This window comes from Catharus ustulatus, chromosome 1, assembly GCF_009819885.2.
Source record: "Catharus ustulatus isolate bCatUst1 chromosome 1, bCatUst1.pri.v2, whole genome shotgun sequence".
Taxonomy (NCBI): Eukaryota; Metazoa; Chordata; class Aves; order Passeriformes; family Turdidae; genus Catharus; species Catharus ustulatus.
Genome location: NC_046221.1, coordinates 37,525,656 through 37,552,397, shown reverse-complemented (window position 1 = coordinate 37,552,397; position 26,742 = coordinate 37,525,656). Strand labels below are relative to the sequence as shown.

The window sequence follows — 26,742 nt, the reverse complement described above, 5'->3', positions numbered from 1 at the left end:
TCTTTCCCCCGCAACGGGGCCGGCAGCATGGAGCCCCCGCCTCCCCCCCAGGCTGCAGGGCCAGCAGCACAGAGCCCCCGCCTCTCCCCTGGGCCACGGGGCCGGCCTGCCTCCCCCCTCGCACTGCCGGCACAGAGGCCGCCTCCACCCGGCACGCAACAGAGTAACCAATTTGTAACAATCGCACAATCCCGGGTTTTACTGGCAGGTGCTTGACTCGGCACCTCGGCTTGCACTTCTGGGTTTAGAAATTTCAGAACTTTTTTCATATATTAGCCGCTCCTGAGTGTAAGCCGCATTTCCGGTTTGGGAGCAAAATTTTAGTCAAAATAGTGCAGCTTATAAGAGTGAAATTACTGTAACTTTGTTCTTATCAGCTGTGTATAGTATGCATCCCATTGTAGGGTCTAGAAATGACAAAAGTATTCCACAAATATTTCGCAGTTTCTCTAGGGAAATTCATTTGATAGAGGAGTATAGTTTTATTTGACTCATGTATGGGAGATGCTGCAGTCATAAAAACTTCCTTGAGATTTTCTTAAGTTTCCTGAGATTTCAAAACTTCCTGGATTACAGATCAAATATGAAATCCAAACAAGATGCTATAACAATTTGAAATACAACTAATGTGCATATATATATTTATATATCTGTATATGCACACAAATCATGCATGTATATACATTCAATAAAATGCTTTGTGTGTAATTCACATAAATATGTATTAAAAATCTGTGGAAATTTTTATATTGCTTGCATGCACTAAGAGAAATTTTGCTTTATATTTTATTCAATTGGCAAATCTACATTATACATTTTTAAAACAATATTAAATCCTCCTAAAAAGTTCATATGCACGTAATGGCTTTATTCTATAGCGGATAATGAAGCTGGGCTACCCTCTTCCCTCCCAAGGACTGGACACTAAAATGCTAGCATGCAACATAAGCATTTTTTGCTATGTATACTGCTACATATGAGATGTGTGTATAAAATAAAGCCAGATTACAGACCAGACTACTTAAATGAAGAACGCTACTGAAAACGTAACTAAATATAAACAAAGGTTTTTTATAACTACAATGTCCACCCAAGTAAAATTTTAAAAATACAGTAATTTCATGAATACAAGCCGGACCAATTTGACTAAGATTTTGCTCCTAAACCGGAAATGCGGCTAATAAACAGGAGCGGCTAATATGTGAATAATTTTCTGACATTTAGAACCTCAGAAGTGCCTGCCAGAGTGCCGACCCGAGCAGCTGCAAAGTCAGCATTTTGCGGTTGTTACAAATCGCTACTCTGTTGCACCACGGGTGAAGCCTGGCTGCCTGCAGGCAGCACGGGGGGGCGGGGAGAGAGGAGGGAGAGAGCTTTTCTTCCCTCCTCTGCCACAGCCCAGGGAAGAGACGGGGGGGCCCCGCGCCGCCATTGCCGCGGCTCAGGGAGGAGGGGGGGACCCGGGCCAGCCCTGCCACGGCTCGGGGAGGAGGGGAGGGACCCGGGCCGCCCCTGCCGCGGCTCTGGGAGACGGCGGGGGACCCGGGACGCCACTGCTGCGGCCCGGGGAGGCGGCGGGGGGCTCCGTCCCCGCCCGCCGCCGCGGGAGTGGGGGGGGCTCCGTCCCTGCCTGCCACCACAGGGCAGCGCCGGGCTGTGGTGACCGAGCCCAGTGGCAGCGGTGGCTGGCCCCCAGTGGCCCCGCCAAGCTGGGCTGGGCTACCTGGCCCCGTCAGCAGCCCCTAGCAGGCCGAGCCTGCACAGCCCAAGCCGAGCCAGTAAACCCCGCCCTGCCGCGGTTCGGTTACTATTTGGCAACTTTGTTGCATGCGGGTCCTCGCTGCGAACGACAGAGCGGCTTATACTCGGGTGCGGCTTATTTATGGACAAAAAACGAAATATTTGCCAACACCCAGAGATGCGGCTTATACTCAGTGCGGCTTGTATTCGTGAATTTACTGTATTTATAACCTCAAAAATATTTCAGTCAACACCTAATATAAGAAACATTATTTTCTTCACCTATAAAGTTTATACATCTCTACGTGTGACTCTGCAGTAGGGTGTACTGTGAACATAAACTAAGTAGATTGATCTTAATTGTCCATAATCTTGAAAATACAGAAATTAGTAATATTTGGAATTAATTTTTCTTTTTATTGGTGCATAAGTAGAAGAAATTAATTTCTTTACAATGTTTCAATTTAGGGGTGGAACCTCCATTCTTGCTTAAAATGGCATTCTAAATGTTATGATTAGCCTAACAACTGATTGCCAATGAAACAAGAATAACTACTTTTGGCAGATTCTGCTGTTGTTTTTCCTGCTGGCTTTTGTTCCAGCTTTTATTTTCCTTGGGAAGATTTTCATATTGAGAATACTGAGAGGGCCAAATCTTTTAAGACATCCCCTAAGTGCACACACAATTAGATATCCTGTGCTCATATAATTATTCCAGTAGTTATTTAGACAACTTGCAATTGCCTGACTTCAGGACTCGGTGGGAATATGTGCCAAAGGCATGTGTACACTTCCCCTTTTTTAAACAGCAGCACAAATCTGCAGGCTTATAAAGAAAAGGTCTTGATACTTTCAAACAAATTTTACCTAATGAGCCCTGTCTATACACCCATATCTTCAACACATAATGTGCTATATAATTCTTCACACCGGCATTTCATCTCCCAAACACGTGCTACTTTTGTAGATGTTCTTTTCCAAAATGCACTGTATTGCAAAAGCAGAAAATAGGAACTTCCATGTATTTGTAGTGGACAGGTCACTGTGATATATACAGGTTGACTGTAGATGGCTGTATAATTTCTAAATCAAATGCTATGCACTTTATCGAACAAAATTGTATTTTCATCACTGAGCTGCTCAAGTTATTCAAAACATGGTATTACTAGAAAAAAATTATATGCTTGATTGCTTGACTTTTTTAATATCAAGGTCTGCTCTAACACAAAATAAAGAAGGGACAAATAGAAGATCTTTATTGCAAACAGAAAATGAAACTGTGGGTTTGAAATTAATATGATATGATATGATATGATATGATATAATATAATATAATATAACGTAACGTAACGTAACATAACGTAATGTAATATAATATAATATAATATAATATAATATATTTACGGACATGCAAGGAAAATCTCATTACTTCATTAATTTTTTTGTCCTGAGCTTTTTAATTTTAAATCTACCAAAACTTTAAATGGCTCTTTCTACTTTAAACAATCTGATGTAGCAGAAAATGTAAATGTATGGCTGTAAAACACTATCATCAGCAGGCCGGAACCCACTTTGGTCTCTCTCTTCTTAATCAAACATCTGGGAATCAAAAACATCTGTAGACTGACATGGAGTTTAGATTTCCTCTCCAAGTGTTTTTGGCAAAACCACATAGATAGGCTGATTATCTTGCCCTGAAATCACCCAAAAAGAAAAACAGTTCCTTTCTGGGAATCAAGGGAATGATAAGAAGTATCTTCAGAGATTAGATATCACACATTCATCACGCAATTGTTATTAAGCTTCAAAAGTTTTATTCCCATTTCATTTCTAGGTGTATCTCAGATTGATCATCTTTCTTCCTATGTTACCTTGAAGCATGTTCTAATAGTAAAACGTGCCAATTTTAGGTTTATTTTTCCAAGACTCAGGTTCAAATAATATTTCTGCTTCAGCTACTATCCATGATGTAATATGGTAATGTAATGTCTCTAGTTTCCCCGTTCTATCTTGTATTGGTGTCTCTCTCCAAAGACCAGCTTGGATACCTACTGCATCGCCACACATAATGAGGAAATGTGGAATGGTAGCAAGGAGTAACCCTAGGTGACAAGACGCTTCATGACACCTTCAAACGCTTGCATAAATACACCCCTTGCAGGTTGTTTTTGCAAGACAAATGAACTCTTCAATTCATGGGGCTCCTCTGTTCACATTCCTTCATAATGTTAATGAAGGGCTGACGCCAAGCAAACGGCAGGTTTGTACCGGACTTCCCAAGTGCTTTGAGAACCGAGGCGTTTGTCCCACGGAGCTGCTGCTGCCAGGCTGCAGGGCCGTGCTCAGTGACCCCAATGCTGGAGCTGACCAGCGCCCCGAAGAGCAGCTCCCACCTCCGGTCGCCCAAGCTCCAGCCGAGCGCTTGGCTCCTTCCTCCAGGACCCTTCCCACAGGGTCTGAACCCGGCTAGCCGCTCCCAAGGAGCGATGTTACGGACTCGCTTTAAATTACCTTCATCCTTCTCCCCCACCCCTCACTACGTATCGCGCGCCTGGTAACTACACTCTACGCACGCTTCATATAAATACAAACAGATCGGGTTCCCTCAAGAGGCCGAAAGGCCCCGAAGAGACGCAAACCCTCCCGATTTCACATAACCCCGGCGCCCTTCTGCTGCTGCCCAGCGCTGAAGAGCGGGCGCCGGCCAAGCAGCGAGAGCAGCGCCAGGCTGGCCCTTGCGCCGGCGCCCCGCAGCCCCGGCGGGGACGGGCAGCTGAGAGCGGACACCGGGAGCGCGGGGCAGGAGCAGGGAGCAGGCGCCGGGCGGCCGCGGGCTCGGGCGCCTGCGCGGCGACAGCGGGGCGGTGCCACCGCGTCCCCGCGGGCGGGCAGCGAGCCCTTCTCCTTCCCTTGCCTTGCCTGCCCCGGGCCTCCCCCGCCGCCTCCTGCTGCCCCGCGTGCCTCGCAGGGCGTCGGGCCGGCACGGGGGTCTGTGCGCCGCGCCGAGCCGAGCCGAGCCGCAGGGAGGGAGGAGGGAGGGAGGGGAGGAAGGAGGGAGGCGGGGAGGGAGAGAAAGAGAAAGAGGCTGAGCCAGATCTTCATGCCACTGCAGGCAGCAGCAGCAGCAGGTAAAACCAGCCCCAGAGCATCTGCTCCCCTTCACCCGCTTACCCCCCTCCCCGCCGGCCGCCCCGCAGCCGCAGTGCGCCGCCCCGAGCCCCGGGCCCCGCCGAGCCCCTTCCCCGGCCGTCAGTGGCAGCAGCGGGGCCGGGGGGGCGCCGAGGCCTGCGCGCCCCGCGCCGCCGCCGCTCCTCGGCCTCTCCCGCCCTCCTCCCGCGGGGTCCCGCCGGGAGCGGCGGCGGCCCGGGGCGCGCCGAGGGCAGGTGCTCCCCGGCAGGGAGCTGTGCAGCCAGAGCCTCGCTGCCGGGAGGTGAGAGCAGGGAGGGAGGAGGAGGCAGATTTGTCTGTCACAAGGTTTCCCCCTCTAGCTTGGTTTGTTGGCTTTTTTTTTTTTTTTTTAATTGTTGTTGGTGATTCCGATAGCTGAAGAGGGAAGTTGAAGGTCTTCACAGTAATTTTATATTTTTTCCCCACAGGCCTTCAAAAAAGAATTTTTAGAAGCAGCTTGCCTTCCCTTCAGTTTTCCTGCCCCAGAGCCTCTCTACCTCCCTGTTCTCACCTACCTGATTCAGTCTGTGCTAGCTGTCCATTGCCATCAATGGTAGATGTTTAACCATCACACGTTTTTCTTTGGGATACAGCAGTTCAAGTGTTGTACAAGTTTGCATTTCTGTGTAAGGGCTGCAATTAACACATTTTAGCTGTTTGAGAGTTTCGTACAGTGAGATTGCTGTACTGTACCCATCAGTAGTTCAATTTAGCTACATGCCCTGTGGTATTACACATCCTGGAGGCTTTATGGTTTGCTTTTAAGAAACAGTTGTTCCATCATGCTGGCATAGCATCGCTTTGGTGGTATACTCACAAAAGAGGTATACATGTGAAAGAATAATGTACAAAATGTACTGGGATGGCACTGGGGAGAAAAGAATACACTTCTAGCTCTGTGACTCAACTCCACAGTATCCATTCTCCACTTGACTGGGTACCTTCTCCACTCTGTAATCCTTGTTACCTTCCCTTACAAAGCTCTGAAACTTGGTTTAAAAGCACCACATAAGTCTCTTTTCAGACTAAAGGAACTTTACATTAAAGTTGTTATATGTCAGTTCTGTTACTTGTCACACGTTAGTTCAGCTGTTTACTGATAATGCTTAGTCTTGAAAACTAAAGATTCCAAAATACATTCCAATTTTATGTGGGCTGATTGTTGTTATTGAAAATATTTTTTAAGAATTTGAGGTTCATGAAATACTCAGTTAAATTAGTCCTAGATCCCATCTCTCTCTAAATCATCATCCACTCTTACATTTGCAACTCAGAGGTTGGAATACTGTAAGATCTAAAACCAAGTGGGAAGAAAATTACATTGTTTGTGGGTGATAATGATTTCTATTTTTGAAACCAGTCCTTTTTTTTTTTTATTAGTGTAGCAGCTGTAATTGTGAGTTATCACAATTGTGATTACCAGTTGTCAGACTCTTTTGGTTGTTTTTTTTACTGACACATGTGGTCCATGTTGGCCTAAATGCTGTACTAGTAAGAGTATATGGATGTATATAAATAGTAGCAGTTGCTGAAGTTGTTAAAATTAATACTGTGTTGAAATCAAAGTTCAGACTGTCAGGTAAACAAACAGAGCCTATTCCAAATAAACTGGTTAATTTAAAAACTTTTTTTGTATATTTTCTTACTTGAAATTGGCAACTTTGTTATTGAGCCAATAGCTGAAGCGGTATGGGCTGTGAACCTATGTGGTGAATTTTGGTGCGTAGCAAAGTATGAGAGAACATGAGCAATTGCTAGATGTTTACTGGAAAGATGGTGCATTTTCCCCCCCCATAGATTTTATGATGGCTTCATAATTTAGGTACTACAGATATGGTAAATTCCTGTGAAAACTGAACATTTGAAAAGATACTCAATAATCCTTTTGTCAGTAACATGAAAACAAAAGACTATTCTCCAGCTTTTTGCATGGGAAGGTGACTAAGTAAGGCTTGTACTGGTAACTTTGTTCAATGATTAATTAAATGATGAGATTCTTGCATGTTTTGCTTCGTTTCACCTTCTTGTAAATCTGAGCATAGCCAAAAACTTGATTTTTACCAACAATTTTTCTGTTTAAGCTGAAATATTAGCAAAGCTCACTTGCCACACAAAATTGGTTGAAGTTTTCTGAAAGTACTTTGCCTCGTGTGAGAAGGGCACTTACCTTTGAGAAATAGAAGTGAAAACATTTCCTCTCAAATTTTTCCTTCTTTACATAACCATGTTTGCTTTAGTTGAGCATTATGCTTTTCTCTTTTGCTTGCACTTAAATCTTGTAGACTTTGTTACCTTGTACTGATGTGCAAGAGAAATGTGATTTGGTGGAAATGTGTTACAGTTTCTCTGCCTCCCTATGATTTATGCTGATGTAGAGACCATCTCTGCTGTCTCCAGGTTGTTGCTGCTATTACAACTTCATTTTTCACTGGGGAAGGGCTGTGCAGAGAACTGGCTTACACTTTGCCCTGAAAGGAATTCTGTGGATGAAGTCTTAGAAAGTTTACTTTGTGCTCCATCCTTAGGAGTTTTGTCTTAAACTGTTAGGTATGCTGCTATAATTGACAACAGCTGTTGCTGAGAATTGTGGAGGATAGACAGTTTCTAAGATAATCAGTTCCTAGTCCATTGGAGGCCTTGTTGATTAGCACATGTAAGAGCATTTTGGATCAGGAACCAGTGATGTCTGCTGAGTGCAAATGTGGTATGTTATTTAAACTGTTTGACTTAGACTCTACACTGCTCTGAAGCAAATAAGGTGTAGGTTTCACGTGCTTTTTCTTCTGGCCCAGGAAAGGGCCCGAAGCAGTTCACTATGTAGTCTGTAAAAAACCACATCTTTGGGTGATCTGTGCTTACAGAGGAGGAGGAGGAATAGGAGAAGGACTGTTAAACATGATAGAAGGAGTTGCTTGACTGTGTTTGGTTGTACGTTAGTGAGTCTTGAACTCTGGTTTTGACCTCCAAAAGGCCATTTCCAGTTTTTAGGAAGGTTGCAGCTGTGATCTGTGTTTAAGAATGTTTTTATCACTTAACCAAGTGACATTATTGTTTTGATGTTGCAACTTCTGTGATCAACTACTTTAAAAAAAAAACACTTGCAAATGATGTGGCTTGAGGTCCCCCATTATAACCTAGTAATTCCTGCAGTTTTTAATGACATTGAATAGAAAAAAAACTGGTTTCTCTGAATCTTAGGGGAATCCATGTGTGACAGTCCTTGAGGAGAAACAGTTGACTATATTTGTACTGACAACAAGAGCCAAGCTAGAGCAGTTAGTCAAACTATATCCAGACCTTGGAGATGAACACTGAAAGTTTAGCGTTTATCTTGGGTAAAAGTTGATGAGTTACCAAACAGAATAGAAATGAGTATTCTACCTCTGTTAATGGTTAGATGTAGATTTCCCAAAAGCACTGACTCGTAACATGACCTGAAGTCTCTTTGGAAATAATTTGAAAATACTAGGAAGAATCAGGTGTTACTCAATTGAATGCAACAGAAATGAGACGGTACCATGTTGTTCTATTTAAAACCCCCCAACATTATCCTTCTGTACTATTTAATTTTGAGGCCTTTTTGTGCTGTTAATGGGCTGGCAAATCGTTATTTTAAGTTTATTAAAGACCATTACTACCATGCTACTAATTAATCTAGTTGTGTATGTGAGAAGTTCATGTGCTTTCTGAAGTTGACTTGCGTTAAGTACTGCATCTATCTTAATACATGACCATTTCACCTTAAATGTTTTACAGCATCAATTTTTGTCTCAATGGGTTTGATTTCTGAATTTCTGATGGGCTAAAGCTATTTTTTTTTCCCTTAGTGTATCAAGATACTGAGAATCTACCATTTACTTTTCTGGATGACTTGTTTCAGTGATTCATCTTTGCCAGTATTTAAAAATAAGGCATGCAATTATTGTTTGAATACATTTGAATGCATCTGTCTTTCCTTAGTTCTTGTTATCTCATCTGAATTCTCTATCGTATCAGACTGCCTTAAACTTGATTTGTCCCTTTGACACTGTGTTTTCACTCCTCTGCATGGTAGCAGTCCCTTGCATTTAAAGACACATACGGATTTTAAAATACATAGTTTTAAAAGACCAGCAGCAGATCAAAGATTTGCTGGGCTGACTACTCTAGGACTCTGAGATAAGTTTAACAAGTATGCTGATTTAAAATGTTTTTCTCACAATGTTTTTAACATCTGATCTGGAACATCTGCTTAACAAATGACTTGGAAGGAAAATCAATATAATGTGATACAATTATACCATTTTGAATCTTTCCAACTATAGAATGAAAGTATTCATTGACTATTTTTGATCTGTCCTTCCAGTTTTTAACACTCTATCTAGTTATGGGCCTCTGTTATTGTTGAGGTGGTGTTTGTTACCAACACCTTTAGTGGTGGCATGGGTGGATGTTTTGTAACTCTCACTTTCTACACTCTGCAACAGTAATTTATATTGATGCTGATCCAGCCTCTCCTGGTTCTAAATTGTTGATCCTGCTTACTTTTTAAACGTTTTTTTAAAAAAATCAGGGTTTGGGAAACTAGACTGAGCTGAAGCCAAAACTGTAAAAAATTCATCCTTTTGCTAGCTGTGGATTTGCCTGACCGAAGATAAAAGCCACTAGGGAAGTTTCTATTTTCATGTTTTTCTGAGATTTTTCTTCCCAATTAATTTTGTTCATAACACTTTCTAGCTTCTGAAAGTTTGAAAATTCAGGAATATAAGCATTGTTGTACATTGTATGTTTGTATTAAGCTTAGTAATCTCTGTCTGGCCATGTAATTTAATCATGATCAGTAATTCTTAGGCTATGCCTAGTGTCTACTCCAGTGACTTACTCATTGTAGCTATTATAATGGAATATATGATAATTTCTCTGGTTATGCTGAGTGCTGTTAGAAAATTGTTGCTAATAATTTTTTAAAAACTGATGTTTTTACTGTTGACAGCTTAACATCTTGAGATACTAAGTTTCAGTATTAAAGATTTCAGTTTGACCTTTTTCTTTCAGCATTAGAAATAGGACTTACCAAAAAAAATCCTACTGCTCTCTAGTTTGAGTTGATGGTCTGTAAAAGACCTCTGCTATCACCACCTTCTGAGTGAGCTGTTGTATTTAACCCTTAAGCCCACATACAGTCAGGATCCTTTGATTCTGAATTATCAGGTAATGAATGTCTGAATGATGTTTTGTGAAACCTGCATTGTGCCTGCTTCATAATTAATGTTATTTTCATGTGGTCTCTGGGTTTTACACAAGTGGGCCTTTGACCTTTTCTTTTTCTTGTTGGGAAGAAGTATAGTTGTGTGATGCACATGAAGAATAGACTGGAATCTAAGGAAGGGATGGAAATTTTTGAAAGTTTTAAAGGATATTTCTGGAACTGTAGAAGTAGATTTTTGGCATTTAGACGTCACTGTAATGTTAGTGTAAGAATTGTACCTGCTAATCAGATGAATTGTCATCCAGGCCATTGTTTTGTAACTTAGTGGCCAACAGCAGATGCTTTAAACGAAGTTGCAAAAGGCTTCCTAACTGTGGGTTAACTGCCATACCATGGAGCTCCTCAAATTCTTGTCAGTTTTAAGGGTTCTCAATGCTGACCCTGAGATTTTTTTAGCCATAATAATTTTCTTGTCAACAATTAATTTTATATAGGTGGATGTTTATCCATGGTAATATGTAATTATTTAACAAATTGTACAAAGCTCTGTTTATAATCTACTTTCGCAGTGTCATGCTCCGCACTCTTTCCTCAATTCTTAAAGAGTAATTTAATGCTCAGTCATTACTTGAGCAACACTGATAATCATTTCTTATCTGCTATGCTTTAGATATGTCAACAAGCAGTTTGATTTGCCAGCATGCTGACCATATAGTTACATTTTTTTGCATCATTTATGTCACGTAGTGTTGATGAAGATGTTTGTATTTGGTGTCCTGTTATTTTCCATTAGCAGTGGTGGATGTGACCAGTGGCTCCTGCATCCAATATTATGTGGATAAGCACACTCCTTCCTCAACTCTATTTTCCCACCTGTCACTATTCAGAGTAATGAAACATTTATACTTGGTGAAAGATCTGCCTTTGTTTTACTGATTGAAGTCTGACAAGCTGCAGTGTTGAAAACTGTAGTTGTATTTTCAGATCTTTCCCAACAGATTCTCTTTCAAAATTAATATTATTCTCTTTAAAAGTTACTAGTTTTTTCATCATCTCTACTTTTAAAGTTTTTGTCAGTGTTCCCACTGACCTTTCCCATGTAAGTTGGACCTCTTTTAAAACTAGAGACTTTCAAGCCTCAGGTGGCATGTTTCATGTTTATTTCATTATCATGCTTATATCAGCATGCTTGCTTGCAGTATAAAACTGAATAAGAGGATCCAGTGTCATGTTGATACTTTGATTTCTTATACCTTGTTATTAACTAAACTTTATCTGGATTATTCATGATTAATGTTTAGTAGTTTTGTAGAGCCTTTAATCTATAAATGAAAATAGCATTAATAATTTTCAGTGAAAGTGACTAACTCAAGGCCAAACAACAACTCAAAGGAGTAAACTCAGATTTTATACTATCTCATCACTGCTAACACAGGAGTGCTTTGTAAAATATTGAATAAATCTTAAATTTTAAATGCATTGGTTAAATGGGAGAAATGACAAGTAATTTAAACATGTTAAATAGCAAGCAATGTAAAAAAAAGTTTGATAAGTGGAGTGAAAGAATAGATATAATAGAGAACCTGCTATATCTACTCTGAGCAAGATACTACTCTGACCTCAGCAAGTTCAGAGGAAGACCACAAAGATGATGCAGAGAGCTGGAGCACCTCTCCTGTGAAGAGAGGCTCAGAGAGTTGAGGCTGTTGTGCCTGGAGAGGAGAACATACCATGGAGGCCTTAGAGCAGCTTTTAGAGACCAAGGGGGCCTGCCAGAAAATGAGAGGAATTTTTTTACAACGGTATGCATTGTATGAAACAAGGGGTGACAGCTTCAGACTGCAATAGGGTAGCTTTAGATTAGGTATTAGGAAGAAATTCTCTACTATGAGGGTGGTGAGGTATTGGTGCAGGTTGCCTAGAGAACTTGTGGATGTTCCCTTGTAAATGGGTTCCACATCAGGCTGGGTGGGGCCCTGAGCCTGGTCTAGTGAAAGGTGTCCATGCTCAGGGCAGGAGGGATTGGAACTAGATGATCTTTAAGATCCCTTCGGACCCAAACCAATTCTGGGTTTCTGTGATAAAGGAGAATAGATCTAATGCTTATGGAAGTAAACATTTAGTATCCTTCTCTTAATATGTGTCTGATAAGCTACTTGATTATGCTGGCAGTTATAATGGGGTTATTAACGTCTTTAGTGAGACAAGCGACTCTCTCCTGATACTCGTGTTTGTTTTGTATGTCCTGCTTCCTATATAACTAACCTATGCTTTCAGAGCAGTTACTTGGGCATCTGCAGAATATACAGCCTGTTACTTTGTCAGCACTACACACTTAAGAAAAATCTGTGAGAGCCTTGCTTGTTTTTCAGTTATTCATGAGACAGCAGCATAATGTTTCTCCTCCTTTGGGCCTGACTTATTTTGAATTCGTATCACTTACACTTAGGCCTATGATGCTAATAAATACACACATTTTGGGGCGAGGTTACTAAGTTCAAATGTGTAACTGGGAAATTCTTATACGTATATATGTAGTTGGGGTTGTTTTTTTCAGACTAAACCTGATGCTGCTTGTGACAATACCTTTTAAAATTCACTATACCCCATAAGATTTTATATGTTAAGTAGTCTAGGCTAATGGGAGAAACATCTGAGCTCCTTTGAGCCATAGATTTTCACTGTAGATTCACATTTGTATGTAAAACTTACACTGGTTGTTTCTGCCACTTTTACTGCTTTGTGAAAATGTGTAGCAGATAATTTTGAAGACATTCTTTTATTTTCAAGTATGCAAAAATCTGGGTACCTGTAAGTTTAATTTTTGTGGCTGGGTGAAAGATCAGTGAATGAGTGCAAGCAGAGGAAAGTGCAATAGGCAGGAAGTTGCTGACTTCCTGTAATAAGAGGAAATTAATGTCCCAGTCAGTGGCAAGGTTTCTTCCAAATATGAGTGACCTATGTTCATTGTGCATAAAACACATTTAAAACTTTCAGTCTGAAGTTGGTGCCTTGAGAAATAAAACCAAAGGAATAAAAAAAGTGTCATTTTAGATTGTCTAAGTGTGTGCATTTCAGTTAGGACTTGTTAAATTTTTTTTCAATTTTTTTTCAAGTGTGCTTTTCCAAGGTAGCAGCTAGTGAGAATTAAACGAGGACGTTTTATGAATGAAGGTAAATTTTACCTTTTGTTTGTAAATTTCACCTTTCACTTCACAATTTTCTGGAGAAACGCATCATCGTGAAATGCCCTTTTGAAATTTTATGTTGGTCCTTGATTTATTACTTTAAGTAAGTTTGTTTTAGGCAATTAACTTTTCAAACTAAAAATTCATTCCTATATAGATATGTGAAAAAAACTGTGAGGCAGTATAAATATTGTACACTTGGTCCCTTTCTCACAAGATTACCTTCTGTAGTCAGGGTCAGTTCTACTGGAAGGCTATTTGGATTTTTGGATTTGTGCTATAGTCCCAACTCTTATTCATTATACTTCCCATTAGTCTTGATTTGCAGATTGCTTGATTTAGGTGCAAGATGATTGTTGAGGCTCCACTGCAAGTCAGGGAATTGGAAGGAGATTTTGAGGGATAGATGGAATGAGATATGTATAGGCAGGATGTGCCTGCTGCATTTTAAGATGATTGCCAGCTGCTTGTGGTCCCTTTCATAATACATATGTTTTCAGAAATGTATATGGACCTAAGCAGCTTGCTGATTGCTTTTGGTTCCCACCTTTGATCACTGAAGTTCATGGCTGATTTGACACACCTTCAAGATAGAGTGTCAAACTTCAATTTGCAGAGATGAAAAAGCTACCCAGTCTTTTGTCTCTTATAACTTTTATTTTGAGCCTTAAGTATGTTCTTTGGGATGAAGTGTGGGGAATTAGGTACCTAAGAAGAAATGAAGTACATGTTGGACAGATACAAGTTAATGTTAATTCTTAATAGCTGTAGATGATTATTACGATGATGTCAGAAATCTATTTGGTGCAGTCATGCTGTCTTTACTCACAAATTCGGAATCAGTTTATCGCAAGATTCAGTCCTTACAAAACTTAGTGGGGCGGAGCAAAGGACATTAGCAGCTTCAGTCCTTACAAAACTTAGTGGGGCGGAGCAAAGGACATTAGCAGCTACTGTCACTGAACGGAGAACTCCACTTTGACATTTTGCTCAACTGGGGTGGATTGAGGTGCAGATACAGCATGATCAATGGCGCTGTCAGCTGTTACAAATCCTGCTGAGATGCTATGTTACTTTATTGCACTCCTGTGCACTCTGAAGTCTCAGTGGTTGGAGAAAGTCCTAACTTGTTTTTCATTGTTAAACCTTTTTGTTCTGGTCTTTAGCGGTTTTTTGATAAACTGTCAAAATTCTTGTATATTAGATGAAAAATACATAGTTCTCCCTATAAGTCAATATTCAAGTATCCAAAACTGACATATGCCAGGAATTAGAGCATTAGAACTGTTGCTGTTTCATTGCTGTTGAGGGAGACTAGATTTTTACATTAATTTACAGTGATAGTGTATGATCAGTCATGGTTAGAATTTCCACCGTGAGTAATTTTATCTGAGAAGAGGGCAAATATGGGCTGAGTGAATATAATTTTTCTACTTGTAACAGTTTACCCAGATTGGGATAAAAGTGTGTTGTTAGACTCATGCTGTAATTTTTGTATGTTGACTAGAGAGTGTACTCTTGCAGAGCTGCTGTTAATTATCATTTAGTCCCTAAGCATGTTAGATGCTTCCTAGTACAAATAGTCTTTTGTCGTGTTTTGAGTTAGCTTTCAGTGATACTTGGGGTAATCTTGTAATTTCTGTTATGCTCAAAAGCTTCAGAGTCATACTGTCCTCTTCCAGAAGTAATGGATCGGCCTAGGTTGCGCCATGTGAGCTGAGAAAGAACAATGTACAGATAGAAAGTGAATGACTTAAACCAGTGGCTTTAAGAGGAAAGCCTCCTGTATAAAGCTTATTAACAGGCATTGAAGAGACTAATAGTCTTCTTTTCCGTTTTGGTTTTTTTTTTTCGTAAAGAGCATTTATCTTAGATCCCTCTTTCCTTTTGCAGTTTTACTTTGCCCTAATGCTTGCAGCTGTGGATTTTCCTAAGCATGAAAGAAACTAGCATTCTTTTAAGGTTCTACCTTCTGGAAATATGGAATAAAATCAAACCTAACAACACAGAAAGTGTGTCTTGAACTGACCATTACTCATTTTTTGTTTTGGTTTGGTTTTTTTTACAGAGTATGTCTCAGCATTTTGTTTATCTGATTTTTGTGTATGTCAAGCACATGCTTCTGTGTTTTCAAGCCGTGAGGAGATCCAGCTGCAACAGAAATAATTGTAGGATGGTGTTGTGGTTTAACCACAGTAGGCAGCTAAGCACCACATAACTGCTCACTAGAAAAGAAATGCGGGCAAGGAAGAACAAATACTCTACAGGTGAAAATACAGCATTAGGTATTGAAGTAGATTGTATTGGCTCATTGTATTTGTAGTAGTAGTCGAAGACAGTCTACTCCAGGGATTTTTACTCATGTTGTCTTCCATTATTGCATAATGGTACGCAGTGATAAAGGTGCAAACAAGAAGAGTAGTGTAAAATTGCTGATGAGAAGTTTGATCATTCAAGAGGACTGCCTTTACAACTGGAAACTTTGGCAACCAGTGAGATGAGCATTTTAGAAACTGCAGTGCATGGATTGACTGGGAGGCAAGTTGAATCTCATGTGGGGTAAATGACAATTTTGGATGTATAGGCAGGTTGACTCTTGTGTATGGGTCTTGTACGAAACAACAAGAACAACAACAAAGTTTCAGGTGAGATCCCAATCTATTGGAAGATGAAGAGGAGCTGATGTAGATCTTGTTTTGAACCTGAGCGATAAAAATGACGACAGAGATGTATTTGATACTGAGAGGAAAAACTGGTCAAGGATTTCTCATTTTTCTCAAACATTCAATTTACTTTAGAAAGAAATACCTCTGTAGCAGTACATCACGTTAAGCTGACAGTCTTTCTCATGTGCTCAGTATACCATCTACACTATTTCATCTAAAAACCAAAATACTCAAGTTGCCAGCAAGTCTCCAAATTGCTAATATGGTATTTCAGTTAATGTTTCTTACTCACCCTGACCAGACCACTCTCAAAATTATTATTCAGGTTAACTTCAGAATAAGTGAAGGTTGGATAGCAGTTTCATTTTTTGAATGTGAAAGAATTTATCTTTCAAAGTCCTGAGTTATATTTTGCAATGATTTCATCATTGCAATGTATCCTGAACTGACAACAATAATAAATTAACTGACATTTCACTTGAGACTAATTCCTGTCTACAGTTAAGAATTTTGCTTGGTGAAATGTTATTGGCCATGCCAATTTTATTCTTGTTCATTTTGCTTAGTTTTGAAGGAACTGAAACCAGTGTCAATTCCAGAATTTTTTTTAGTAGCTAGTAATGGGTTTGTCATGATTCAATGCTATGTCTCTTTATAGCATCTACTGGATTGTATGACTTTCCATGTAGTCCCTCTTGATATACTAACCTCTTTTCCATAACTTGAGATACATTTCAGTAGTTTCAATAACTTAACAGAATGCTTCAAAGCATTTTTACTTTCATGTGACATTTGCCTTTTTCTGAGGCTGAGGCTCAATTCCTTTCGAAGTCCCTGCCACTGTTGTGATACAGTGACTAGAAGTCACATGTAAAAGACGACAGAGAAGTAAAAATGAAATGCAGTTAGACTTTCTAATTGCCTGTACAGGTAAACAAATGAAAAAAAATCTAAAGTGCTATCTGTCATCTTGCATAAGTGAGAGAAGATTTCTGTTCCATGCTGGACATTTCCTTTCGTACCTTCCATTTCGGTACTCTAGCTGCGCCATCCATCTTCTTCAGTGTTTCTGAAGTGGACTGTCTTCGAACAAGAGCTCAAAGTTCAACACCTTGCTGTACCCTCTGTTGTCTGTGACAGCTGGTCACAGATCATCTGACTACCCCAAAGTGTGATAGGCATTACTGCATCCATGGGCATGTATAAATTGCAGCAGCCCTTAAAAGATTAGTTATTTTATTAATACTGTGGTAAAAGAAAAAAAAAAACTAAAAAATGAACCTGCAAAGTCCCCCTGCCCTAAACTGACCTGGTTTCTTGAGGAGAATTGCTTTGTGACCTCTCAAATTGACACTGAGTTGAGTTAGCTGCCCCTTATTAGTGATGCAGCTGCATCTTGATGGTGGAATGGCTCTAGGTCTAGAAGGAATGACAATGATGAGTTTAAAGCTGAATTTTTGTTTCCTTCTGCCTATTTGAACCTTAATTTGAAATGCATTTCTGCAGGAATAGGACAAGTTGTTGATAGCCATGAGAGGCTCCTCAGTGTCTGCCCCATTGAACGTGTTGTGATGCCACCAAATGACATTTGACAGGAAATCTAAAAGGAATTGTCTGTCGCCAAGTATAAGCAAATAAACTCCACTACTGTACTAGGTCGGAATAGATACATCTGAATTTAGTCCCACTCTATTGACTATGCACAATGGAAGTATTAGACTCAACATGGCTTAGAAAAATCCCCTTCACTTTGTTCAGTTGGATGTCCTCTGATCATGTTCTGCCCAAAACTAAATTCTCCTTTTGCTTTGATTCTTTCATTATACACCTAATTATCACACTTTTGATGTTCAGTAAGGCTGGTATAAGGCCAATTGGTAATGTGTTACTAAGAAAAACACTTTCCATTCATTAATTGAAATAGTCATACACGTAGTTAAGCATATTTGACCACTCAGCTGTGGTGGATCTTATGTCAGTCAATCTGTCTTGCTTATGACAGTTCGTGATATATGTTTCAGGTACTGCCTGTTCTCTTAATTCTCTAGAGAACTAAACAAAAAAAAAGGTTGTTTATTTTTTCATTTACATCTCTTTCATAAAGCCATAGTTGGTGCTGGGAGAAGTTCAATATTTAGTCAGTATAAGAGGTTCTGTGCATGCATATAAGCATTTTAGAATTCTGTATCAGATATGTAAACCTTATGTGTAGGCATATTGTAAGCAAATTATCTCTTTGCTTTCAATGAATCTTGATCTTAAGAAGGTGTCTGGAGCATTCAGACCAGAAAACTGCTGCCATTCCTAAACAGCATTGAAATGTACATACATGGGAAAAAACGCCAAGAATGACTGTTCTGTTCGCCCATATGGGTTTTCTGTACCTACACTGTAGGAATTTCCTACAGTCCTGTGTTTGGACTGCATTTGTTGTCAGGGATAGGTTCTTCATCCAGAGGGTACTTGAGCACTGGAACAGGCTCCCCAGGGATGTAGTCACAGCACCAAGCCTGATAGCGTTCAGGAAGTGTTTGGACAGCACATGGTGTGATTCTTGGTGTGTCCTGTGCAGGGCCAGGAGTTGGACTTAGTAATCCCTTCCAACTCAGGATATTCTATGGTTCTGTGATTCTAAACAAAAGTCTGCTTGTTAGGCATGACTAACCTCAGTGACTGATTTGTGGATTAAGACAATGTTACAGCAGCTAGTTCTGTATTGCAGCTAATGAAATGGTCCATTCTTAGATTTCAACCATGAGAGCACAACAAAGTTTTGAAATTCACAAAATTAAAAGTAAGTTAGACCTGCATTTATTAAGAACTTTGTATCTTAGTTTTAATTCTGCATCTTACTCGCTTGTTCAGGGTTAGGCAGTGAAGTGGGGATTTTTATTCAAGGAGTCTCTACTTCCTCATGTGAAATAAAGGAGGATAAATGAATTCTAGGGCTTTGAATGGCTACCAACTAGTAATTAAACACACAGCTATCTTGATAATCCTTGAATGATGTAAGCTTCACATTGTCTTGTCATGTGACTAGTAGATGCAGCAGATTTATTTTTTCTTTTTAAGATCATGTGAAATTCATATTCAGAGTATAATCTTTTTGACTCTGAAGATAATCCCTTATAATAAAAATTGTTAACTTCGCATTTTCTAAGTTGATGTATTTTACATTAGTAAAAGTACAGAAGATTGGTAAATACAAGATATAAAAATTACGTACATGGGCATTATTCCTGCTGTTTATGGTTGACTTGGCTTTGTGCTTAGGTTTTGGATTATAACTGATCTCATCAGGTAAGCTATTTGCTTTTTATAGTAAGTATTGTTTGCATTGCATGTGCAAATTTAAGGTTAGAAAGTGTAAATTCAAGGTGTTTGTCTTGAATGCCATCACATGTCATGTACAAGACAACCTCATGATCAGACCCAGCCAGCACTGGGTTTATAAAAAGGCAAGTCCTGTTTGACCAGCCTGATCTCTCTTTATGACAAGGTGTCCTGCTTAGTGGATGAGGGAAAGGCTGTGGATGTTGTCTACTTGGACTTCAGGCCTTTGCCATTGTTTCCCACAGCATTCTCTTGGAGAAGCTGGCTGCTGATGGGTTGGACAGGCAGATGCTTCAGTGGGTAAAAATGGGCTGGCTGGCCAGGCCCAGAGAATGGTGGTGAATGGAGTTACATTCAGCTGGTGACAGATCACAGTGGTGTTCCCAGAGCTCAGTAGTGAGACAAGCCTTGTTTAATACCTTTATCAAGGGTATGGATGAGGTAATGGAGTGCACCCTGAGTAAGTTTTCAACTGACGCCAAGTTGGGCAGGAGTGTTGATGTGCTGGAGGGTAGGAAGTCTCTGCAGAAGGATCTGGACAGGCTGGATCAATGGCCCAAGGCCAGTGGTCTGAGGTTCAAGGAGTCCAAGTGCTGAGTCCTGCCCTTGAGCCGCATCAGCCCCAGGCACTGCTACAGGCTGGGGCAGATTGTCTGGAAAACTTCCTGGACGAGAAACACTTGGGGGTACTGGTTGACAGCAGTTGAACATGAGCCAGTGTGTGTGTCCAGGTGGCCAAAAAGGCCATTGGCATCCTAGCCTGTATCAGTGGTAGTGTGGCCAGCAGGATAAGGGCAGTGATTGTTCTCTTCTGCTGGGCACTGTTGAAACCACACCTTGAATCCTGTGTACAAGAAACACATTGAGGTCTGGAGTAAGTCCAGAGAAGGACAGTGAAGCTGGTGAAGGGTCTGGAGTGCCTGAGGTGTGGCTGAGGGAGCTGGGGTTGTTTAGCCTCTGGAAAAGGAGGCTCATGGGAGACATTATTGCTCTCTACAACTACCTGAAAGGAGATTGTGTGCAAGTGGGGGGAGATTGTGTGCAGACGGGACAAAGAGGAGACACCCTCAAGTTGTTCTGGGGAAAGTTTAGATTACCTATTAGGAAAAATTCCTTCACCACAAGATTTGTCAAGCATTGAAGTAGGCTCCCCAGGGAAATGTTTGGGTCACCATTCCTGGAGCTGTTAAAAGATGTGTGGATGTAGCACTTGGGAACATGATAGGCTTGGCAGTGTTAATGGTTGGATTTGATGATCTTAAAGGTCTTTTCCAACTTAAACAATTCTATTCTGTAAAAATGAAATGTTTGCAATGGCAAGCATACTGGATAGGTAGCCTATGCCATCTTTTTCTGTCAAGCATATGATGTCATGAAATTATTTTACTATGAAGTATTGTGTGGCATGCTGTACATTACTGAAAACAGCTTTACTGGTGATACATAGGATTACTCTAGTGAATTATTTTAAAAACATTTTTCACGTCTTCACAGTATGTATTCTTTTCTGTTTCTATAATTTTAGAGGAATTGTGTTTCTTACTCTGCGGTTCCAAAGGCATTTGTCTCTGTTACCAAAATTACAGTAATTTCACAACCATAAGGCGCACCGGACTATAAGGCGCACCTGCCGGGAGTTGGCAAAATTCGCAACTTTGTAAATCAGATAAGGCGCACCGGACTATAAGGCGCACTTTTTTTTTGCAGCGAGGCTCCGCCCCCAGCTCCCTCCGCACGGTTGCTGGCCGAGGCCCCGCCTCAACCCGGCAGTCATTGGCCCCTGGGCCCGCCTGTACCTGGCAGGGGCGGTGCCGCGGGGCCCCAGGCCCGCCTGCATCCGGCGGGGCCGGGGCATGGCCGCCACCCCTCCGTGCTGCCACTCCGGGGCCGGGCTATGGCCGCCACCCCTCCGTGCTGCCTCTCCGGGGCCGGGCTATGGCCGCCGCCCCTCCGTGCTGCCTCTCCGGGGCCGGGCTATGGCCGCCGCCCCTCCGTGCTGCCTCTCCGGGGCCGGGCTATGGCCGCTGCCCCTCCATGCTGCCTGCACGGGGCCAGGGGGTGTCTGTGGAGGGGCGGCTCCGCCTCCACGGGGCCAGGGGGTGCCTGTGGAGGGGCGGCTCCGCCTGCACGGGGCCGGGGGCTGCCTCTGGACGCACGGCTTCACCTGCACGGGGCCCGGGCGTGCCTCTGGAGGGGCCGTCCCGCTTGCACGGGGCCGGGGGGTGCCTCTGGAGGGACGGCTCTGCCTGCACGGGGCCGGGGCGTGCCTGTGTAGGGGCGGCTCCGCCTCCACGGGGCTGGTGGGTGCCTGTGGAGGGGCGGCTCCGCCTCCACGGGGCCGGTGGGTGCCTGTGGAGGAGCGGCTCCGCCTCCACGAGGCCGGTGGGTGCCTGTGGAGGGGCGGCTCCGCCTCCACGGGGCCAGGGGGTGCCTGTGGAGGGGCGGCTCCGCCTCCACGGGGCCGGGGGGTGCCTCTAGAGGGGCCGTCCCGCTTGCACGGGGCTGGGGGTGCCTCTGGACGGATGGCTCCGCCTCCACGGGGCTGGAGGGTGCCTGTGGAGGGGCGGCTCCACCTCCACGGGGCCGGGGGGTGCCTGTGGAGGGGTGGCTCCGCCTCCACGGGGCCGGTGGGTGCCTGTGGAGGGGTGGCTCCGCCTCCACGGGGCTGGAGGGTGCCTGTGGAGGGGCAGCTGTGCCTCCACGAGGCCCGGGCGTGCCTCTGTAGGGGCCGTGCCGCCTCCTCGGGGCCAGGGGGTGCCTGTGGAGGGGCGGCTCCACCTCCACGGGACCGGGGGGTGCTTGTGGAGGGGCCGTCCCGCTTGCACGGGGCCGGGGGGTGCCTCTGGAGGGACGGCTCCGCCTCCACGGGGCCGGTGGGTGCCTGTGGAGGGGCGGCTCCGCCTCCACGGGGCTGGAGGGTGCCCGTGGAGGGGCGGCTCCGCCTCCACGGGGCCGGGGGGTGCCTGTGGAGGGGCGGCTCCACCTCCACGGGGCCGGGGGGTGCCTTTGGAGGGGCGGCTCCGCTTGCACGGGGCCGCGGTGTGCCTCTGGAGGGACGGCTCCGCCTGCACGGGGCCGGGGCGTGCCTGTGTAGGGGCGGCTCCGCCTGCATGGGGCCCGGGCGTGCCCGCCCCTGCTCCGCCCCGCCTCCACCTGGCAGCCATGGCCCTGCCGGCTCCCCCCATGGCTCGCAGCTCGCACTTCCGGGTAGGCAATTTTTTTGAACTTTGTCCATCAGATAAGGCGCACCGGACTATAAGGCGCACTTCCGGGTTCCAGGGAAAATTTTAGTCAAAAGGGTGCGCCTTATAGTCGTGAAATTACTGTAATTGATCTGACAGGGGTCAGAGGAAATATCTGTTGGTTGCCTGCATGGTTTTGCTCCATGCCAAGCAATACGCTTGTTATCATTGTGAATTCTTATGTAAAATGGATAATAAGGTGCTGGTACGGCTAAGTGAAGTAATTCATTACTTTCCAGATGCCTACTAAGCACTTAGTTCCTGAAGTCAAATATTGGGGTCCTGAGCTTCTGGATGCTTAAAATTTGTTCCAGGAAGACAAATTTGATTTGCCCTTCTAAGTCCTGAGTGACTTCACTCTTTTTTGTCAGCGATGGAAAGACCTGCAGGTAAACAAACTTGAACTGACCAATATACAGTAATTTCACGATTACAAGCCGCACGGACTATAAGCCGCATCTCCGGGTGTTGGCAAACATTTCGTTCTTTGTCCATAAATAAGCCGCACCTGAGTATAAACCGCTCTGTTGTTCGCAGCGAGGACCTGCGTGCAACAAAATTGTCAAATAGTAACAGAATCGCGGCATGGCGGGGTTTACTGGCTCGGCTCGGGCTGTGTAGGCTCGGCCCACTCAGGGCTGCCGACGGGGCCAGGGGGCCCAGCTCTGTGGGGCCGCTCAGGGCCGGCCGCCGCTGCTGCCGGGCTCGCTCACCCCGGCCCGGTGCTGCCCCGTGGTGGCAGGCAGGGACGGAGCCCGCCAGCACCCGTGGCGGCGGGCGGGGACGGAGCTCCCCCACTCCTGCACCGGCGAAGGCGGGCGGGGGCGGAGCCTGCCTGCTCCTGCCGTGGCAGGCGGGGGCAGGAGCCCCCCGCTTACCCCACGGGCCACAGGGATGGCAGCACGGAGCCCCTGCCTCCTCCCCGAACCGTGAGGATGTCAGCACAGAGCCCCCTGCCTCTCCCCTGCCTGAAGGAGGGAGCTCCCCTGCCTCCTTCCCCTGCCCCACGCTGCCGGCACTGAGCTGGCCCCACCTGCTGCGCAACACAGTAACCAATTTGTAACAATCGCGAAATCCCGGGTTTTACTGGCAGGTGCTCAGGCACCCTGGCTGGCACTTCCGGGGTTGTAAATGTCAGAAAATTATTCACATATTAGCTGCCCCTGAGTGTTAGCCGCATTTCCGGGGTGGGAGCAAAATTTTAGTCAGAATGGTGCAGCTTGTATTCGTGAAATTACTGTAGTTATAATCAAGATAAATTTACTGGAGGTGAGAGGTGGGAAGAAGAGATTGTGCAACAATCAGTTAAATTGAACTATTGTCTGTCCAGTATTTTTGGCTCTGATTCCAGTCATTAATTTAAATTCTACTGTTACTTTTCTGTGGGGGTTATGACATCTGCAGTATGTAAAAACTAGTTTCCTTTGTATGGGTTAAAAATTTACTTAAAATGAATTTATGTCTATAATTAGAAAGTAAACATTGATTAATCTGATTTTTAATGAGTAGTAGCAGAAATCTTAAGAAATACACTATAAAATTACACTGGAACATACATTGGGAGGGATTTACTGAACATAGGCTTTTTAAAAAAGGAATGAGAAGACTTAGGTAAGACATAAGTGGTCATACTGAGAATCAGGAGTTCAGGAAGGATAACTAAGAATCACTTCTGAACAGTAAACACGGTATTTTCAATTACCTTTATTTAAATTAAAAACATAAAATCATGTGTCTTAAGGCTGTTAGTATTTAAATAGGATGAATTTTTTATTCTGGTCTGTGTCTGTGTAGTGTTTTATCTCGAAGTCTTGTGTATAGCACTCCAATTTCCATGTGACTAGTAAAATACAGATAGTTTGGAGTCAGTGAACAAATACAAAATATTATTTGGGTTTAGATAGGGAAAGAAAACGTGGGTTAAAATTTGGTTAAAAATTTGGGAGCAACTATTATTAAGAAGTATTCATACTGGAATTTAGGTGAGAGAAGGAAAAATAAGATTAGTCAGGAAAACCGGTCCTGTGGTTGCTTATGGGCCTGGGTCAAACAGATTTGCCTTGCTAATGCTTTTTTAGTGTGATTAAAAACTTCCAGAGCTCATGACATCAAAAAATTTATTGTGTGGAAAAAACTAAAACATTCCTTATTGTTGGCTTTAGTGTTATGTTTGGCTTTGAAGAAACTGACTTGTTTTACAGTTTCAGTCAAAGATCAACGCAATCATTTGAGCCTTTACTTTCTCTTCCAGGAGTCTGACAGAGCTGGTGGCATTTTTGTCTGTCAGGCTTTTGTTTAAAATCAACTCTTTGACTCACTGACACTGTAATGAGGAGTAAACAAACCCTATTTCTTTGCGACAATTTGTATGTTTTTAGCGGATTTTGAATTTAGCAGTGCTGGTTTAACAGTTGTTAAATCATGTAGCTGTAGTAAACTTCTTTACTTATTTGTAATAATTCAGGAAATTAGTTTCACAACCCCCTGTGGAGAGGTTTTGTCTTTGGTCCTGGTATTGTCAGCTTTGGCCCTCCACTGCTACCTATCTGTCTACTTGCTTCAGAATACCATCTTCCCAGTTCTCCTCTTGCATTTAACCACTGCTTTGTGGTAATAGGATTTCAGGTGTCCTGCTTGGCCTTTTGTCCCAGTGATAAATGTGTTAGATAATTGCTGCACCACATGGGCTTCCAATCAACTACATGAATGAATGTTCTAATAATCGGGGCTTAAAAATATGTCTGAGAATAGGAACTCAATTGTGCTAGTACATTTTAGAAGGTAAGGTTTAAATTTCATGTAATTTCTCTAATTAGAGAATGTAACAGTGATGTCCCTTAAAATCAAGTTGAGTCAACATTTATAAGTACTGATCCTATCTGGCAGGTATATAAATATCTGAAGCCTTCTGGATACCTTATGGTAAAAAGAAGGCAGAACTTTGTGTCTTGCAGAACCTACAATAAAAATAAATCTAAAAAGATAAAATTATTTAATTCAAGATTCCATTGATTTTATTCTGTGTTTTAACCAAAGAAATGCTATTTTTGTTTACTTCTCAGTGGTTAGTTGCTCTCTATTCAGCATGCAACTTCTTCATTGATGATGTGTTCAGCAGATCTGAAAGTTATAAGAATTAGGTAGCAAGACTTAAAGGAAAGTTATGTTGGTATAATTATTTAGGAAAATTTGCGTCTTGTATTCCACATTCCATCTAGGATGAGCTAAAGCATTCTTTCCAATATTTTTCAGTACTTTTATACAGTCATTAATTAATGTTAGAATCTATCACCAACAAGTGAAATTGTGTATTCAGAATAATGAACAGGTTACCTGCTTATTTATCAGAAAATAGTGTAATTACCCTTCACTGGGATTTTGTTGTGAAGTTTTAGGTAAGATAGTGACAATCACTTTGGCATGAGGAAAAGGAAAACCTTCTTCCAGGCATCCCAAGGTTAATATATTGAAGTTGGTTTGAAGTTGGTATGTTCCCCGATTTAAGGTTCTATTAAGAATTTCATGCAGACATGGGTTCTTCACTCAATGAACCAAAAGACGGGACGGGTAAAAATCTCAGATATTTTGAAAACACTGAGTCAAGGAAACTCTTGCATGAGGAATGTTGCCATTGCCAACACTTCTGTTTTTTTTTGGCTACTCCCTCAGTTTCTAGAGCAATTCCCTTGGTCATGGGAGACCAGGTTCCTTTAAGTCCTTTTTCACCAGAGAATTATCTTGTACCCTTTGCTTCTGGATTGCTGCTGGACATTTTGGGTATGATTTGCTTATAGTCTCTTGTCTAATTAAGTTTCCCATTGTAGAAGTTAGAAATACACCAAGACTGAAAATGGAATTCAGGGGACCTACTAATGGGTGAATATTGTAATTGTAAGAGAGAAGATTAACTTTTAGCATTTCACTGACAGTGTGCATTTTTATCTGAAGTGAGGCAGAGATAAGAGAGTGGAAATAGCTGCTCTCATCAGAGAAGGGACTGGCATCTCTCCTTTATGCAAGTCGTCAAACCAAGTTTAGCTTAGAACAAAGAGGGTACTGCTAATTTTCATCATGTAATGGTAAGGTTATTTTTGATTGCAAACTGCATTTATAGATTGAATAAGAGATACAATCATTGCCAAATTGACCGAACTGGAGACTAACAAAAGGTGTAGCTCATATAGTTATTTTCTGTTCCACTGGTAGTTGTAACTATA

At 42.7% G+C, this 26,742-nt stretch overlaps 1 protein-coding gene across 7 annotated transcripts in view; it reads left to right on the top strand.

Moving 5' to 3' along the window:
• Positions 1–4,771: 4,771 nt before the first annotated feature.
• LOC116993544 (TBC1 domain family member 5-like) overlaps positions 4,772–26,742 on the top strand; it is a 325,432-nt gene continuing 303,461 nt past the window's right edge. For 5 of the 7 annotated variants that reach the window (XM_033054308.2, XM_033054326.2, XM_033054316.2 and 2 more), the window contains exon 1: positions 4,773–4,868. The gene's annotated coding sequence lies outside the window, so the exon portion shown is untranslated. Of the gene's footprint in view, positions 4,869–5,149; positions 5,171–26,742 lie in introns of those variants that run through there. The other 2 variants (XM_033054285.2, XM_033054293.2) reach the window with 2 other exon arrangements.